Genomic DNA, 18,838 nt, shown 5'->3' on the forward strand with positions numbered 1-18,838 from the left:
GCTTGCATATATAGCACTAACATATTCTGCAACACTTTACAGATATTGTCATCACTCACTGTCGCCATTGTGGCTCAATGTGTATTTTCCATTTTAGTAAGGTTTTTGGAGAATCATGTTGAAACTAACTGTAATTTCAAGTGTTTGGGGGTCCTTTGAATTGCTCTTTACAACTTTATTTTCGAACATGTATAGATATTTTGCCTGTCAGGGCAGCAGATGAGAAAGCTACTTGCAAAAAAAAGCCTATATAGTTTTATAAAGAAAATTCTTTATTTTGCATAGAGTTAATGTAGAAGAACCTGCAATAATATCTCTGCGGATGGAGACAAGTTATTAATGTGCCTGACTTCTTTAGGGGAAAATGTTATAGCTATGTTCCTCTTAATTTTCCATGGAGAGTGACAGAATTTTCAGTTACTACATAGATGAGGGTAGTAAAGCAGCAAGAATGTAAAATGTGATGAAAATGTGCATTCATGTTTTTATATCATATACACCTTAGCACTTCTCTGAGATAAAATGTAGAGAACGCAGTAATTTCAGCTCAGCAAAATGTGTAAATATATGAGTTACCATTTGATTACAGATCATAAGATAATGTATTCCATCTTCTGCAGTGATAATGTTGAACATTTCAAATATGAAATATGCGCTCCTCTTTATCGTACTCAGTTCACACTATTCTTCCAGTTATAATATTAACAGTAATACTGGCTTGTACATCGTAAGGTGTGATCATCATGTTGAGCAGGTAAATGGAATAGAATTTTACTTTCTGCATAATCACAAGAACAAAACATGCACATAATTTGTCATTTATCTGCTATTGCATGCTGATTAACACAACATAAATCACTTTATTTACAAGGAGTAAGCAAGTATTGTAAGTGCCTTATTTTTCAGATTATAAGCAACACTTTTGGGGGAAAATTGGGATATGTCTTACAATCTTAATGTACCTTACCGAGGGGTGGCTGAGGTGGAGCAGGGTCCCAGGAGGCAGGGTCGCTGCTTCATGAAGCTGTTGCTGGCCTCAGTGAAAACGATAGGCAGTGCAGGGACTCCACCGACATTTTCTGGCAGCCCAGGGTTCACCTCAGTCTCTCACTGCTGAACACTCCCTCCTCCCAGCCCTGGGACCACAGCATTGCCCCACTCCTGCCGCCGCCAGCTTCCTGTAGCAGCGACCTTGCCTCATGGGATTCTGCTTTACCGCAGTTGCCGCCCCTGGGTAAGATACTGTAAAAGTAGATTATAAAATGCACCAACATTTTCTTAAACATTTTCTCCTATTTTACACTCCATAATTTGAGGTGCATTATATAATCCGCAAAATTCAGGATTTCTTTTGGCTTGCCTTGCTGTTAAGTGGAAGAATTCACCAATCAGCCATAGTATTAAAGCCTCTTAGAGGTAAAGTGAATAACATTCATTGTTTCATAACAACGCCATTTCTCATGGCATAAGATATTTAAGGTATCACGTGGAAAGTCAGTTGTTGTGTTTGCATCAAGAAATATGGGTAAGGGTAGGATTTGAGATATTTTGACAAGAGATGACTGGACAAATGGTTCAGAGCATTTTCAAGACAGCAGGTTTTAAAGGGACTCTCCGGTATACAGCTACTGATACCTAACAAAAGTACTGTGAGGAACGACTACCAGTGAGCCTGCAACAGGGACAGGAGTAAGTCTCATTGATGAGCACAAATTACTATAAATAAATTAATACTGCTTAAGATTGAAAGGTGACAGAACAAACAGTGCCGATTAGTTTGCTGCATTTAGGTCTGCATGGCTGCAGACCAGTCAGATTGGAAAAAAACACCAAAAACTCAATGAATGTTGGAATTTAAACATGGAACAATACAAGAATGTGGCCTAGTCTGATGAATCACATTTTTTCTTACACAACGTAAATCCCCAATGCATATTAGTTGCTTACCAGGAGAGAGAAAAAGAAATGGCACAAGGATGCAGTGTGGAAAAAACCTCAAGCTAGTGGAGGCAACATTATGTTCTTGGTGATGTTGTCTGGAAAATGTTGTTTCCTTGCATTCATGTTTATGTTTCTTTGACAAGTGCCATCTACCCTAAACAGGGCAACTCAATCTGGTTTAGAGTATCCCTAATGGCAGCTTACGCTTTCAGTAGTAAAAAGAACCTTGGTGCACAATAAAAATTGTTCCAAAAATAAAACAAAGATTAAAGGTTTGGAGTCAGCTTTCAGATTTTCATAGAGCAAATTAAATCCTAGGAGGCCACACCTCAAAACCTCCAGGATCTTAAGAATCTGAGGTTACATTTTTTGGACCATGTGCTACAAGACACTTTTAGGGCTTGTTCACACTATCCTTTTTTTGCTGCGGATTTTTCAGCTGCGGATTTGAAAAAACCGCAGTGCAAAACCGGGCTGGTTTTCACTGCGGTTTTTTGTGCGGTTTCTACTGCGGATTCCACTGCGGGTTTCCAACTGCACTTTCCTATTGGTGCAGGTGGAAAACCGCTGCGGAATCCGCAGAAAGAATTTACATGCTACTTCTTTTTTTCCGCAGAAAATCCGCGCTGATTTTCAATCGGAAAAAAGCAAAGTGGGCACAGCGGTTTTTGTTTTCCATAGGGTAACATTGTACTGTACCCTGCATGGAAAACGGCTGCGGATCCGCAGCTGCAAATCCGCTGCAGATCCACAGCAAAAACCGCAAAGTGTGAACATAGCCTTAGATTCTATGGGGCGGATTCACCAAAGCTTTTCACCATAAAAATGACATAGAAACTTTAAAAAGTTGCATAATTTTTGCGCAATGCAGAGTTTGCAATTTTTGGTGCTTTCATGTCAGTTTGAATAAGCACCACCAAAATGGACGAAGATGGGGAGGAGTTGGGGTGGCATGGAGGTGTGGCTACACCCATCCATCAAATTTGCTGGGGTTTTATACAGCAGAAATGCTACTCCAGTCCCTAAATGTTGTAGCATTTCTGGAGCATTGCACAAGGTGCACACCATTCATAAGAGACACTGATTTCAATAAGTGGCACATGCCTATTAATGAATTTGGCACCTTCTAATCCAGCAACACCAGCAAAGCACGAGCATGTGCTATACTAATCTTGACGAATTGGCCTCTATATCTCATTGGGTTAGAGAGATTCCTTTGCCACATGATGGGCATACAAAATATAAATAAAGTGGTTTTAACACTATGGCAGCTCAATATATGAGAAATTGTATTAATAATAATATTTTTTTGTATAGTGCCATTATATTTTACAGCACCTTATAATTCAGAGGGCATATGTGCATTACAGAGTAGTATATAAATCAATAATTCAAAAAACAGGAGTGGGGGACTTGCTCTCAAGCTTCCAAATCATATGTATATTTATGTAAAGCTGCAGGAACCTGTCACCAGCCAATATCTATGTGTGTACACACACTGGGGAAACAGATGAAAAAAGGGACCAGGAGTAAAATGTAGGAAGAGAGAAGTAAGGAAAGTTACATTACCAAGGTAATGTGATAGGTCTGTGTATAAATGTATATATTTTTTGTAGGGCATGCTTAAACTATGGACATTCCATGGACCATCCAAGGTAGTTCATTCCAGAGAACCAATTGCAGCATGAGAAAAGTCTTCAAAATCGGAGTAGGTGGTTTGAATTATGAAGGATGTTAGTTTTAAATCATTAATAGACCGGACAGCATGGGTTGAGTTAATTATGTATTATTATATTAAATTAGGCATAGAATAATAGATTGTATAGTATCTTATAGAGCATACTGGCAGCATGCAGGGCAATTTCAAGTAACTTTCCACACATTAACATCTTGACAAGCAAGGCATTAGAATTTAGTGACACAGGCCCAGATAACTGCCACACATACAGTCTGCTGTGATAAAAGCAATTTGACTCCATTATCTAGAGTTGGACTGCAGTACCCAAGAATGGCCATTACACAGTATATGGCGCTGTTGCTTTCCCGCTCCTCTCTGTGTTCATCCGGCAGATGTGGGACCTGCTAACAGCTCTTTAGTCAGAGTCTTGAATCTCATCTGATATTGGTGACCTAGCTGCTAATAGACCACCAATATCACAGTGTACAGAAACCCTTTAATTAAATAAATGACAGTTCAGAAAATGAATGGAAGCATTTATAGTTGGAGATATTTTGCATTTGCCTCCTTTATAACAATACAAAAGAAAGGTTCCTTTTACTATGAAAAATGACCTCTATATAATAATGTGTGAAGGCTGATCTGACGAGAGATGAGGATGACCTCATTCAGCATTGCTTATTTGTCCTTTCAAATATTTCAAAGCATTGTAGTAACCACATGAAGATGAATTGTGTTTTCACCTGGCACGGGAAGCATGTCAGCACTTACAGATATGTCGACAATCTGCTTGATGAAAACCCTCCAATCCTTGTCATCCCCGCGATATATACAGAATAGGAAATCTATCGGGGAATACATCCTCAGATTGCACCTGAAGGACACTTCCGAGTGTGCTACTATTTGTATTCAGCAGTCAGTGACAGAGCGTTACCATGCATTAATGTGCCCACATTAAACACAGCTTTAATTGCACTTCTAAAGATCTGCTGTTGTTGCTTTTCAGAGGCTCAGAGTTGATTAATAATATCTTAATAAAAAGCTTAATAGTGCATTAAATTAAGAAAAAAGTTTCTCCCTGTTATAAAGCAGCGGTGTAACTTGTTAGTTTTAAGTGCAAAATAATAAAAACCTGCTTCACTGTTTGAAAAATCTGTTGCCTCATTGTATAGTGGGTTTACAGAAGGTAAATTGATGTGCGGTAGTGTAGCTATAACTGCCACGTAGCACGTGCCTGGATAACAAAGATAAAGTGAAATGTACTGTGAGTGTGGCTCCTGGGAGATTTACTTCACACATATGCTTGTGATGAAACTAGGAATGTTATGGTTGAAGATTGATTTGCAAATCTTTTTATATCTGGCGTACAGATTCTATAAATGCTTAGTGATGTTATCAGATTTGCTCTTTAGGGTTAATTCTTTGGACCCTTTTTTTGTTTTACTTTTGTTGTTTATCACCTATTTTTTATTTGCGCATCATATTTGTTTTCATTTCCTCCTTTTAAAAAGACTATTTTATACTTGTTCATGTATTTTATATTTGCTATCAGTGATGTAACTAGAGACCAATAGGCCGCTGAGCAAAATTTGGACCTGTGCCCCCACATCCGTATTGGACAGATGTATGTATAGGCCATTGTAGCATTCTAGATGATGTAACGACATAAGTATATAAGTATTCCCCTCCCATGTCATAATGTCCTTTTTCTGGCCTTTTTTCCTGGAATAATATCCTTCATGTCTACTTCTTTATTTAATAATGTCATCCGTCCTTGGCCCTTTCTAGTATTAGTGTCCAACCATCCTATAATAATGTTTTCCATCCTGGGACAATTCCTATAATAATGTCCCACATCATTGCCTCTTTATTTAATAATGTTCCCATTCTGTTTCCCATCCAATAACCATGTCTCATCCTGGGTATCTTCCAGTGTAAATGTTCTCTATTCTGGGCCCCTTCCAGTAATAATGTCTTTGCTCTTCTCCAACACACTTTAAATAGAAAAAATTGATTCTTCCTACCTTCCTTCACTCTCATGAAGTGCGGTGTCTTCTTCCATAGTTGGCACAGAAGCCAGCAACTGATTTTGGCATGCCCACTACAAGCGGTGCATGATTTCCCCCCTGTATCGCGGTGCAGGGTGCTAGCGGGTCTTTGTACAGCAACACATATCAGCTGCATATGCGTCAGAGGATGCACAACTAAGTAAATAGGCGCTGGAGTCAGCGGGCCCTCTTTCCATACGGGTCTGATTACGGGCACCCTCTGCGATCGTTGTTATGATGTATGCCATTGTAGGTGGAGTTCACAGTTTCCGGATGTTTTAAGCTGATTCATTAATTTTGGAAGAAACACTTTTATGTTACTCTAGCCCACAATGGAGTGATTTTATGTATGTCTAGATTTTGTGTGTAAATTTAGCAACATTTTACTTATATGCAACTTTTTGATCTAAAAAGTCTCAAAAATGTATAAATATGTATTTATTTATTAAACTGTGCTCCATTTTAGAGAATTTGGCATAAAAAAATCAAAGAATACCACAAGACATAAAAAAAGAAAAGAGAGTATGGTTTCTGTTTGAATACATACTTTCTTAACTTTTTTGTTATTTTCTATTTATATTTCTAAAGGTCATTTGCTCAGAGAAGATCCCTTGGAGAAGGCAAAGTTGTTTCTTTTAGCAACTCATTCAACCTAACAAAATTATAATATATGATGGTTTTTCATTCATTCTCTGGGATTAGCGTTGCACAGCAGTGCAAAGGTATATTTGTGTAATATCTGACAGGTATAAGTAGAGCAAAAACAGTAGTAGAATACCCTATAGCATACAACAGTGGATATTAACATAACAACTGTATACATGTAACAAATAGCTTATGTTAGAAGGATGCAACTGTGTGGCATTTGTACTCCACCTCCCAAAGTACCGACAGTGCCCCCTACCTGTGTCCCGTCAGAGCAGTACAGAACTCCTGATAGTGGTGTTGGCTCATGCAGTTCTGATACCCTCCTTCCATTTTTCCAGTCACCTGTAACACTTGTGATGCTGTGAATTCTCAGGGTGGCCAATCATATCCTCCTCCTAACACTCCCTTGCCCAACCTACATATAACATATTGTTTATAATTGCCAATAATCTCAAGTTCAATGTCTGCTCACAGTTCCAAAAAATCTGCAGTCTTGAAAATAGTGACTTTCACTTAAAGATAATCTGTCAACAGGTTTTGCTATTTACAGTGACTTGTGAAAGTATTCAGCCCCTGGAACTTTTCAACCTTTTCCCACATATCATGCTTCAAACATAACTATACCAAAAGTAAATTTTAGATGATCAAAATAAATTTGCGCACACTACGAGAGTTTGAACAGAACCAGAAACTGTATACAATAAAATGGTAGTGCAGTGATGTAATTCTAAATACGCAACCCAAAGAACAACTTGCAATGGTAACAATTAAATTTAACCTAATAACAATAAATATAATTACCCACGGATATATGCAGATGAAATGAAAAACATATATTATAGTAACCATCCACCAGGGTTGAAAGATGAAACCAAATAATGATATTGTGTCCAGGAATGGCAACCGGTGCAGGGAATAGCTGGACTTATTTGCATAGAATGCTAGTCACTAGAGAATCAGAGTCTGATTAGACAGAAAGTGTATGTATAATTCCCACTTATAGAAAAGTCTCCACGGTAAGGTGGGAAGCTTTCAATTCTCGTTTTCTAGAACATGCATGAAAAAAGTAAAAAATGCTGTGAAAGAACTGCGTTACGTGAAGCAGCCCCGGCCGGTGGCAGTGCTTCAATGACAAAAGACAGAGCTGTACCCCATTGCTGGGTATAGTAGTGCCCCTGAAAATAAAAATAATTATGTGTTAAAATAAAAATCATGCAGTCCTTCAAAAATTCAATTTGTTCATTGGGTATTGCAGAGAATTTACATCGGAATTGCTCTGTAACCCTCGGTTCATATACAGAAAAGCCCGTAATATTGGAAACCTAATTGCCCCTACAACACATTATCAGTATGATTCCCATACAAAGAATCTCTTGGGGAATGCTCATGTGGGTTTTTTTCCTTGTCAGAAATGCACTATGTGTATGAAGACACAATGCAAAAAATATCTATCCTTTTCCAGTAATGGTAAAAATTATGATCTTAAGCAGTTCATAACATGTAACACAGAGGGGGTCATATATGGCATAAAATGCCCATGCGATAAAATATACGTGGGCCGAACAAAGCGCCCACTAAAAGTAAGGATAAGTGAGCACATGCGCAACACCAAACAAAAATTCATGGGCCACCCTCTGTCAAAACATTTTGTTGAAATGCATGATGGCAATCTGAAATCCATGGAAGTAATGGGGTTAGAGAAAATACCACTTCCATGGAGAAAAGGCAATTACATTGCCATTATGTCCAGAGCAGAGAGCAAGTGGATCTTCACTTTGGACACACTTGCTCCAAGAGGGTTAAACAGCGAGCTAGAATTGTTTGGGTTTATGTAACATCACTCACTTTTTTCTATAAAAGGGTTCATCTAGGCACTTAGGACCATCCCTGATGAAGGAAAGCGTTCTTTCCGAAACGCGTAGGATTTGGTCCTGTATGCTATCCGTATCTCTTCAACGCTGGGTTTCCAGTCTGTCCTGCGGCTCCACGTGACCAGTGACGTCACAATAGGTCCTGCTCCATTCACCACACGGTGCACACACTGTGAGGAAGCAAGTGACCAGGCTTAGAAGTCGGAACTACAGGACGCCGGAGATCTACAGCACCGAAGAAGGAACATCGTCTCTTCTACTTAACACGTGAGCTCCAACTTAAGATAACAGGCTGCGTGCACACAGCAGATTTACTACCAGGCTTAATCTGTCTGCAGCACGCAGCTCTGTCTTTTGTCATTGAAGCACTGCCACCGGCCGGGGCTGCTTCACGTAACGCAGTTCTTTCACAGCATTTTTTACTTTTTTCATGCATGTTCTAGAAAACGAGAATTGAAAGCTTCCCACCTTACCGTGGAGACTTTTCTATAAGTGGGAATCATACATACACTTTCTGTCTAATCAGACTCTGATTCTCTAGTGACTAGCATTCTATGCAAATAAGTCCAGCTATTCCCTGCACCGGTTGCCATTCCTGGACACAATATCATTATTTGGTTTCATCTTTCAACCCTGGTGGATGGTTACTATAATATATGTTTTTCATTTCATCTGCATATATCCGTGGGTAATTATATTTATTGTTATTAGGTTAAATTTAATTGTTACCATTGCAAGTTGTTCTTTGGGTTGCGTATTTAGAATTACATCACTGCACTACCATTTTATTGTATACAGTTTCTGGTTCTGTTCAAACTCTCGTAGTGTGCGCAAATTTATTTTGATCATCTTCATGTGTTACAATTGACAAAAGAGTGGTTTTTTGTCTAAATTTGCAGCCCAACGAGTTATCGTATATTAAGCGCCGCTTTAATCTTTTTGTTTTGCAAAAGTAAATTTTAGGTGAAGCATCAACATGAAGTGGAACACAGTTGTGAAGTTGAACGAAATTTATTGCTTACATTTTTGTGGAAATTCAAAAACTGAAAAGTGGGGCATGCAATATTATTTGGCCCCTTTAACTTAATACTTTGTTGCGCCACCTTTTGCTGCTATTACAGCTGCAAGTCGCTTGGGGTATGTCTCTATCAGTTTTGTACATCGAGAGACTGAAATTGTTGCCCATTCTTCCTCGGCAAACAGCTCGAGCTCAGTGAGGTTTGATGGAGATCGTTTGTCTGCTGTTCACAAACGATCTCCATCAAACCTCACTGAGCTCGAGCTGTTTGCCGAGGAAGAATGGGCAACAATTTCATTTTAGGTTGTGTGCTATTGTTTCAATACTATCAGTGTTTTATCAGAAGACGATTGACACTACAGGACTACAGATCCTGTTCATCCTGGTCCAACTCAGCCTTTACCATTGATTAGCAGGATGTGGGAGGGGTCAGCTTTCTGAACTTTGCTTCAAGCTACATCTAAAAACTCTGATTGTATCACAACTTCTGTACCAAGTAAACTAAGTGATACATCTCTGGAATCAGGGTCTCTTTTCCTATATTAGACTTCTCTCAGATAAGGTAGCAAAAACCTGGTGACAAATTCCCTTTACACCCCACAAATTTTTTATTCTCAGATACTTTTGACTGTTCACAGTGTTATCTTGGGGACTTAAATGTATCTATTTTAGCTATCAAGATGTTAGTAAGCATGCTTGTCACAGCTGTGAGTGACAGACAGAGTAGTTTCTTGGCTCCACAGTAGGGATCCAACTCCACAGAAGAATAGCACAATCGCAATGAAGTGTCCGGTAAGATTCCTGCTCACAGTTTTCAGAGATTGTAGTAGAGGAGTTATGTATTATGTTAGTAATTCCAATATCACTGGAAACTTGTCAACATCATCTTTGAGTAAAAAATTAAATTAGCAAGAAGCTGACAGTGGTAGTGTAATTTTCCTCACTAGAAAAGGATTGCAAAAATATGTCTGAGAACATGATGACCCCTAAGGTAGACTGTACATCTCTAGCATACGTACTAGTGATACAGGAATTGGAAATGCATCATTTTAATGTAATTCCTATAATAATCTAATATTGACACCATCAAAGGATAAATCTGTGATCAGGGAAACTGATCACTTCCGTGGGTTCAAGCATCAGGATTTCCAGACTTGGGAAACCACAAAAATGTAATATTAAATAGAATTATGGATTTGTCATAGCTAGTGTATCTAGAATGGTAAACGCATGCTCAGAAATATGTTGGCCACAATACTCCACTTGGAGGTTCCTATGGGAAACTTTGACATAAATTAAAGTGATGTTATTGTACATATCTTGCCTTGTAAGCAATTAGGCTTCCTACTCTTACCTGAGCAGGAAAAGGGGTGTTAGGTGTGGTTGAGACCCTTTGTAATATCTCTTCCAGAAAATCTTGTTATCAGATCCAAAAGAGACAAGATAAATTATAGATCTGTCCTAATATCTTTAGTGATATCCTCTGCAAAGCATTTCTCGCCAATTGTCAGTCTTATTCATTTATTGCTTTTTGTTATACCGTATTTCCATTTTATTTATCTTTTTTTGTTATTTCATATATTTGTATCTTTTTAGACATATACCTTTTATGTAAATTAATTATTAAATTTAATACAGTTGTCACTTGCTACTTTAAACTTACCCATATTTAAAATAGGGTGAGTATAGCCTGGTTGTCACCATGTGTGTGCCAGATTGCAATAAGTGTACCTGTCAGGTCCTTAGAAAGTTTCTATCAATACGGTGAGTGATGGAAGCAAGACAAGTCGTGTGGATGTGCGAACTTGCTGTTTGGTGTGTTTAGCTCATTGTCAGCCTGTACCAAAAGCTGAGTCGATGAGTGAGTGTTAGAAGCAGATATCCCCAATACAGCCACATCTGAGTTACGTATGCAGTGGGTAGTGCTCATGACAAAGGTCTTTATAGTCATTTTACCTGCTGAGCACAATGTAGTTCTTTGGTCAGGCTGAAGTTACACAAGCGCATGGCATCCAATGCGAGAGCATCGGATGGGATATGCTAATGACCCTCCGCTCCTACGCTGTGAGCCGGAGCCAAGGGTCAGTGCTCTGTGCTCCGAGCCTCTCTTGCATGACAGAATTGGAGCACAGCTGCGGAGGAGATGGAGAAAGTATTTCTCCATCTCCGTTGCCAGCATCTGTGAGAATCGGGTGATATCTGAGTGCAGTGCGATGTTTCACTTGCAGAATGGATGTGAGTGAACCGAGTCTAGCTGCCAATCGCAGCATGCTGCGATCGGTTCTCTCATGACGCATGGGCATGAGAAAATAATCGCAGATCTGAGCTTCCCCGTAGTATAACACTGGGCCAAGTGCTAAGCAATGTTTTATGGTATAGCACTTGGCCGAGTTATATGGCAGTGTGACTCCGGCCTTAGGCACATCTACTATCCAGCTATCAATCTATGGCAGCATTTTCTATAGAGATTAGGAGACTCCAAATTAAAAAAAAAACCTGTGAGGTTCGATGATGCAACACTTCAAATATAGAAAGCCACCAAACCTGACCAGTTGCTTCACCTGAGCTTCCTTAAAAGCTTTTGCAAAGGCAATGGCAGAACTAAATGCTGGAGAGCTACTTGGGAAGGCCGCTCCGTAAATGTTCAAAGGTGACCTGCTACCTGCTTCAGAAATTCTTTGTATTAAGTGGTCCTTAATCAGATGCCCTCTTTTCTAAGTCAGCATGTAATTGATGAGACAAGTTATCCATGTAGTTCAAGCAGTGAAAGCTGGCACATTTGCCTTCATCACCAGTGCAGATTTTAATGATGAGATGAGACAAAATCAGAGAAACGACAAGTGATGCTATGCAGATGGGAAGGGAACTTTATAAGTGACATATTTTTACCTATATACATCCACAGTAGGATATGTTGCAGTTTCAATTAAAATATACATGTCAGGAGTCCACTAATTGTATACCACTGGCTGCCATTTTCCTGAACAATAAATATGCACAAAAGGTTAAGAAATAAAAAAAAACTTATACTCACCTTACTGCACACCTTTCCATCCCCTTTGCTCCTCAACTTCATACATATGGTTATAGTCACATTTTCATTTTACCATGCTGAAATCCTTAGGGTAGCCCTGTTCTTGTCTGCATAGCGTGCAAAGTCATTGTGGTGTCTTGCACAGAACCCTCCCAGACTTTATCAAAGCCGAAAGTCGTGGCTAGCATGAGGAAGATGATTATTTATTGGTCACAATGGAGATAAGAGGATGTTAAGAGGATCGAACAGACCTCATCAAAGCCAAAAGTCCCAGCTAGCGTGAGGAAGCTGGGTACTCACTGATCATAGTCGTGATAATAAGATTTGATGAGGATCGAATGAGTGAGGAGCGGAAGGCCATAGAGGTGAGCGGTCAGGTGAGACATAAGGTGTGAATAAATATTTTTGTATTTTTTACATTTTGTGTTTATTATGCTCTGGTGTCTTAAAAAACACAGAGCATAGTAAGGGACATTACATTTGTGGAGAACAAATTCTCTTTTATTCAAATTTCTCATAAAAATGTTCTTGAACAGGTTAATTTGAATTTTACTTAATTACAGTGGGTACGGAAAGCATTCAGACCCTTTAAATTTTTCACTCTTTGTTTCATTGTAGCCAGTTGATAAATACAAAAAAGTTCATTTTTTTCTTATTAATGTACACTCTGCACCCCGTCTTAACTAAAAAAAATAGAAATGTAGAAATTTTTGCAAATTTATTAAAAATGAAAAACTGAAGTATCACATGGTCATGTGTATTCAGACCCTTTTGCCCAGACTCTCATATTTAAATCACATGCTGTCCATTTCCTTGTGATCTTCCTTGAGATGGATCTACTCCTTCATTGGAGTCCAGCTGTGTTTAATTAAACTGATAGGACATGATTTGGAAAGGCACACGCCTGTCTATATAAGGGAATGTGCACACGTCCGGATTTCTTGCAGAAATTTCCTGAAGAAAACAGGACATTTTCTGCAAGAAATCCGCTTTTTTTTTTTCCGTTTTTTTTTCCGGTTTTTTCGCGTTTTTTTAGCATTCTGCAAGCGTAATTAGCTTGCAGAATGCTAAAGTTTTCCAAGCGATCTGTAGCATCGCTTGGAAAACTGACTGACAGGTTGGTCACACTTGTCAAACATACTGTTTGACAAGTGTGACCAACTTTTTACTATAGATGCTGCTTATGCAGCATCTATAGTAAAAGATAGAATGTTTAAAAATAATAAAAAAAATAAAAAAAATGCTTATACTCACCTGCAGACCTCAGCGGCGTCCGTTCCGTATAGATGGTGTGTGCGCGCAGGACCTTCCATGACGTCGCGGTCACGTGAGCGGTCACATGACCGGTCTCGACCAATCACAGGACCGTGACATCATCGCAGGTCCTTCACCGCACACCAGCTACAGGAACCGAAGCGGCAGCATGCACCTGAGAGGCGGGAAGACATCGAAGGTGAGTATATCACTATTTTTTATTTTAATTCTTTTTTTTTTACCACTTATATGGTGCCCAGTCCGTGGAGGAGAGTCTCCTCTCCTCCACCCTGGGTACCAACCGCACATAATCTGCTTACTTCCCGCATGGTGTGCACAGCCCCGTGTGGGAAGTAAGCAGATCAATGGACTCCTAGGTGTGCGGAATCCCCGCAATTCCGCATTTTTAATGAACATGTTGCTTTTTTTTCCGCGATGCGATTTTTTTGCGGAAAAAATCGCAACATTTGCACAAAAAATGCGGAATACACTGTAAATAATAGGAGGCATAGGTTAGCGTTTTTTTCGCGTTTTTATCACGTTTTTATAGCGAAAAAACGTGAAAAAAACGTGAAAAATCCTGAACGTGTGCACATGGCCTAAGACCTCACAGCTCACAGTGCATGTCAGACCAAATTAGAATCATGAGGTCAAAGGAACTGGCCAAGGAGCTCAGAGACAGAATTGTGGCAAGGCACAGATCTGTCCAAGGTTACAAAATATTTTTTGTAGTATTCAAGGTTCCTGGGCACAGTGGCCTCCATAGTCTTTAAATGGAAGAAGTTTGGGACCACCAGAAGACTTCCTAGACCTGGCCATCCAGCCAATCTGCGCAATCTTGGGAGAAGAGCTGTGGTGAGAGAGGTAAAGAAGAACTCCAAGATCACTGTGGCTCCAGGGATGCAGTAGGGAGATGGGAGAAAGTTCCACAAAGTCAACTATCACTGCAGCCCTCCACCAGTCGGACGTTTATGGCAGAGTGGCCGGACAGAAGCCTCTCCTCAGTGTAAGACATATGAAAGTCCTCATAAAGTTTGCTAAGAAAACACATAAAGGACTTACAGAGTATGAGAAATAAGATTCTCTGGTCTGATGAGACGGAAATAGACCTTTTTGGTGATAATTCTAAGCTTTTTGTGTGGAGAAAAACAGGCATTGTTTATCACTGTTTTTCAGCTGCAAGGACAGGACAACTGGTTGCCATTGAAGGAAACATGAATGCGGCCAAGTACAGAGATATCCTGGATGAAAACTTCTTCCAGAGTGCTCTGGACTTCAGACTTGGCTGAAGGTTCACCTTCCAACAAGACAATAACCCTAAGCACACAGCTAAAATAACAAAGGAGTGGCTTCAGAACAACTCTGTGACCATTCTTGACTGGCACAGCCAGAGCCCTGACCTAAACCCAATTAAGCAACTCTGGAGAGAACTGAAAATGGCTGCTGTCCACCAACATTCACCATCCAACCTGACAAAACTGGAGATGATCTGCAAGGAAGAATGGCAGAGGATCCCCAAATCCAGGTGTGAAAAACTTGTTGCATCATTCCCAAGAAGACTCATGGCGTACTAGCTCAAAAGGGTGCTTCTACTCAATACTGAGCAAAGGGTCTGAATACTTATGACCATGTGATATTTCAGTTTTTCGTTTTTAATAAATTTGCAAAAGTTTTTTACATTTATTTTTTTCAGTCAAGATGGGGTGCAGAGTGTACATTAATGAGAAAAAAAAATGAACTTTTTTGAATTTACCAAATGGGTGTAATGAAACTAAGAGTGGAAAATTTAAAGGGGTCTGAGTACTTTCCATACCCACTGTAGATTAAGAGAATAGATTTCACTTTTGTTTATTCACTTCACATTTGGTAAAGCAATAAAAATAAAGTATTAACATTTCTGTCTTTGAAAGCAGTCTTTGCAGCATTTTTGTATACCTGCCTAAAACCTTTGTATATCACTGTATATCTAGTGTATCACACTGTATTTGATTTAGCTTTAATATTATCTAATACATACGTATTCACTTTAGAACTGAATTATTTAACAATGGTAAACATTGCAGAAAGGAAGTTTGTAACAGACAGGGTTTGGCAGCAGTCAGTTCTTCCTATGCTGCAATAATAACAAGTTCCTATTTTATGCTGCCAGAAATCAATAGCGTTGTTGTTGTTATGTTTGAGGCAACGGTTTGACAGTGTAATGTACTGTAGATTATTCTGTTATCCTGTTTTTCTTCCTTCCGTTTTAACAGGTATAAGGATCCAATTTGATTCTTTTTCTTGAGTATTGCAGTGCAGATTATGATGGTCTATTTTTGACCCTTTACTTTCCTGTGGTGTCAGCAAACAGCATATAAAGTTATACGCTATGCAGAACAAATGTGTGAATATATACAGTATAGAATGTGCACAGTGGCGTAACTAGAGTCTGATGGGCCCCGGAACAAGGTTTGGACATCCCCCACTGATATATATCCCTTTCTGCCTCTGTTTTTTAATCTATAGAAAAGAAAGGAAACCATAATATTCACGAGTGGTGAACGTTGAAGTCATGGGGCCCCATAGCAGAAGTATAATTCACTGTCTATAGTCCTCTATAAAGTATAATGCACTCTCCAAAGTTCTCTATACAGTATAATCCACCCCTCATAGTCCTCCATATAGTATAATGCACCACTCGTAGTCCTTCCTATAGCATAATGCAACCTAATGCATAATGCATTCTTCCAAATAATATAATGCATCCTCTATAATCCTCTATACAGTATAATGCACCCCCTCATAGTCCTCCATACATTATAATGTACAGCAAATAGTGATCCATGTAGTATAATGCACAGCCCATAGTCATACATGTAGTATAGTGCACAGCCCAAAGTCCTACAAGTAGCAAAATGTAATGCCTATAGTCCTCCATACAGTATAATGCACAGCCCATCTTGGCATAGGTTGCCTATCCTGGCTTATGAATCCTATACTGGTATATGGCCCTCATCCTAGGCCCCATCCAGGTATATGTCCACCATCCTGGTATATGTCCCCTCATCCTGGTATATTGTCCCTCATCCTGGTATATGTCTTCCATCCTAGTATATGTCACCATCCTGGTATATGGCCCTCATCTTGGTGTATGTCCTCCATCCTTGTATATGTCCCCATCCTGGTATATGGCCCTCATCCTGATATATAGACTTCATCCTCGGCCCCATCCTGGAATATATCCACAACATGGTAAATGGCCCTCATCCTGAGCCCCATCCTGGTATATATCTTCATCCTGGTATGTGTCCCCATCGGGGTATATGTCCCCACTCTGCTATATTGCCCTCATCCTGATATATGTCCTCCATCCTGTTATAAGTCCCCAACCTGGTATATGGCCCTCATCATGAATGTCAGATCTTTTGGAACTCCTAAAGTGAACTCGCAGAACCACGACAATGAACCTCCCAAGGGTGAGCTGGCTTGGTGGACCACCCCCAATACAGGGAGCGTTAGGGGCAGGCCCAAGGGAGACTATTGCCACAGTAGCTGATACCCAGGGACAGGAAGTAGAAGCGGAAAAAGATGCAGAACTGGCTATAATGGAGACACATGACAGACTGGCAATGACCGAGACTAAGAATAGGCAGGATATGGCAGATGCCCAGGACAGACTGGATATTACAGAAACACAGGACAGACAGGGCATGGCGGAAACACAGGACAGACAGGGTATGGTGGAAACACAGAACAGGCAGGTTATTGCGAATGCCCAAGACAGACTGGATATGGTGGACGCCCAGGACGGACTGGACATGGCGGAAACACAGGACAGGCAGGGTATGGCAGAAACACAGGACAGGCAGGGTATGGCGGACGCACAGGACAGAGCAATGTATGGCAGATGCACAGGACAGAGCAAGGTATGGCAGATGCACAAGGCAGAGCAAGGTTTGGTGGACGCACAGGACAGAGCAAGGTATGGTGGATGCACAGGACAGAGCAAGGTATAGTGAACGCACAGGACAGAGCAATGTACAGAGGGACCTGGGTCAAATGAGGACAAATGACAATAAGGCATGGAGCAGAGGAAGGAGTTACCTTAAATAGACCGAGTGCTGCAGAACTTCCGGGTCAAGATCCTCCAGAATCATAGAGTGGAGGAACGGAGCATCTGCAGACCAGAGAGGGGAAGTGCGCGTGCGCAGTGAGAGGTGCGCACGCGCACCCGACAAGAGCCAGGGACTGACGGCGAGTCAGGAGAAGAGACCGGAAGGCGCGCACACACTGCTGGAGCGCCCCAGGATGGGTAAATATGTAAGCGCGCAGAGTGAGCGGCAGGCGCGGTGGCAGGAGCGGCGGCAGGTGGCGCCGTGACAATGGAATATGTCTCCCATCCTGGTAAATGTCTTCATCCTTGTACATAACCCTCATCGTGGTATATGGCCCCCATCCTGGTATATGGCTCCATCCTGGTATATGACCCTCATCTTGGTAAATGTGCCCCTTCCTGGGATGTGGCCCTCATCTTGGCATACGGCCCTCACCTATTAAATGTGCCTTACCTTGTTATATGGCGCTCATGCCGGTATATGGCCATTGTCCTGGTATCTGTCCCTATCCTGGTATATGGCTCTAATCCTGGGACTCATCCTGGTATATAGCCTCCATCCTGGTATATGGCCCTCATCCTTGTACAGTATATGGGCCCAATCCTGGTATATGACCCTGTTGTTGTTCAATATACAGAAAAAAAACAATAAATGTTCCTACTTAATTTTCCAGCCCTCCCACGTCTTGCAGCATCCACTTCTGAGGCAGAAAGATGACTTTGGCATGCTAAGGGAGCGCATAACGTCACTGCCATGAGTCCCTGGTCATGTGCAGCTGCTGGCATCTGATTATCCAGCAGCATGTATTGCGGCGCATGGACCTGATGGGTCTGTACGTTGTAATAGACTTAAATTGAAGTCTTCTGAGGAAGACTGCCATCGAAAAGCACATCAAGGGGTATGCTGGATGAACTGAACTCTGGGTATTTATATTTTTGCTGCTATAATTATTTCCTTTGATCTTTTATATGCATGACACTGTCCCTGATTGCCCTTTGGAGATTATGCACTTTATACTTTATTACAAGTTTTTTTTCCTGAGGCCAACCAGGGAGAGAGGAATTCCCAGATACATGTGTGTGATGTATTAAGTATTTTATATCTGTCTTCAGACTTTTTTGGTTATGAGCACTATATGCACTTTACTCTGTATTTACCTATATGCAATATGAACTGTGCCTCAAGCGGATGATATTAAATTCTTCATCTTGGATGTAATACATGTGGTATATTTATATCCAAGATACTGCCA

This window comes from Ranitomeya variabilis, chromosome 3, assembly GCF_051348905.1.
Source record: "Ranitomeya variabilis isolate aRanVar5 chromosome 3, aRanVar5.hap1, whole genome shotgun sequence".
NCBI lineage: Eukaryota > Metazoa > Chordata > Amphibia > Anura > Dendrobatidae > Ranitomeya > Ranitomeya variabilis.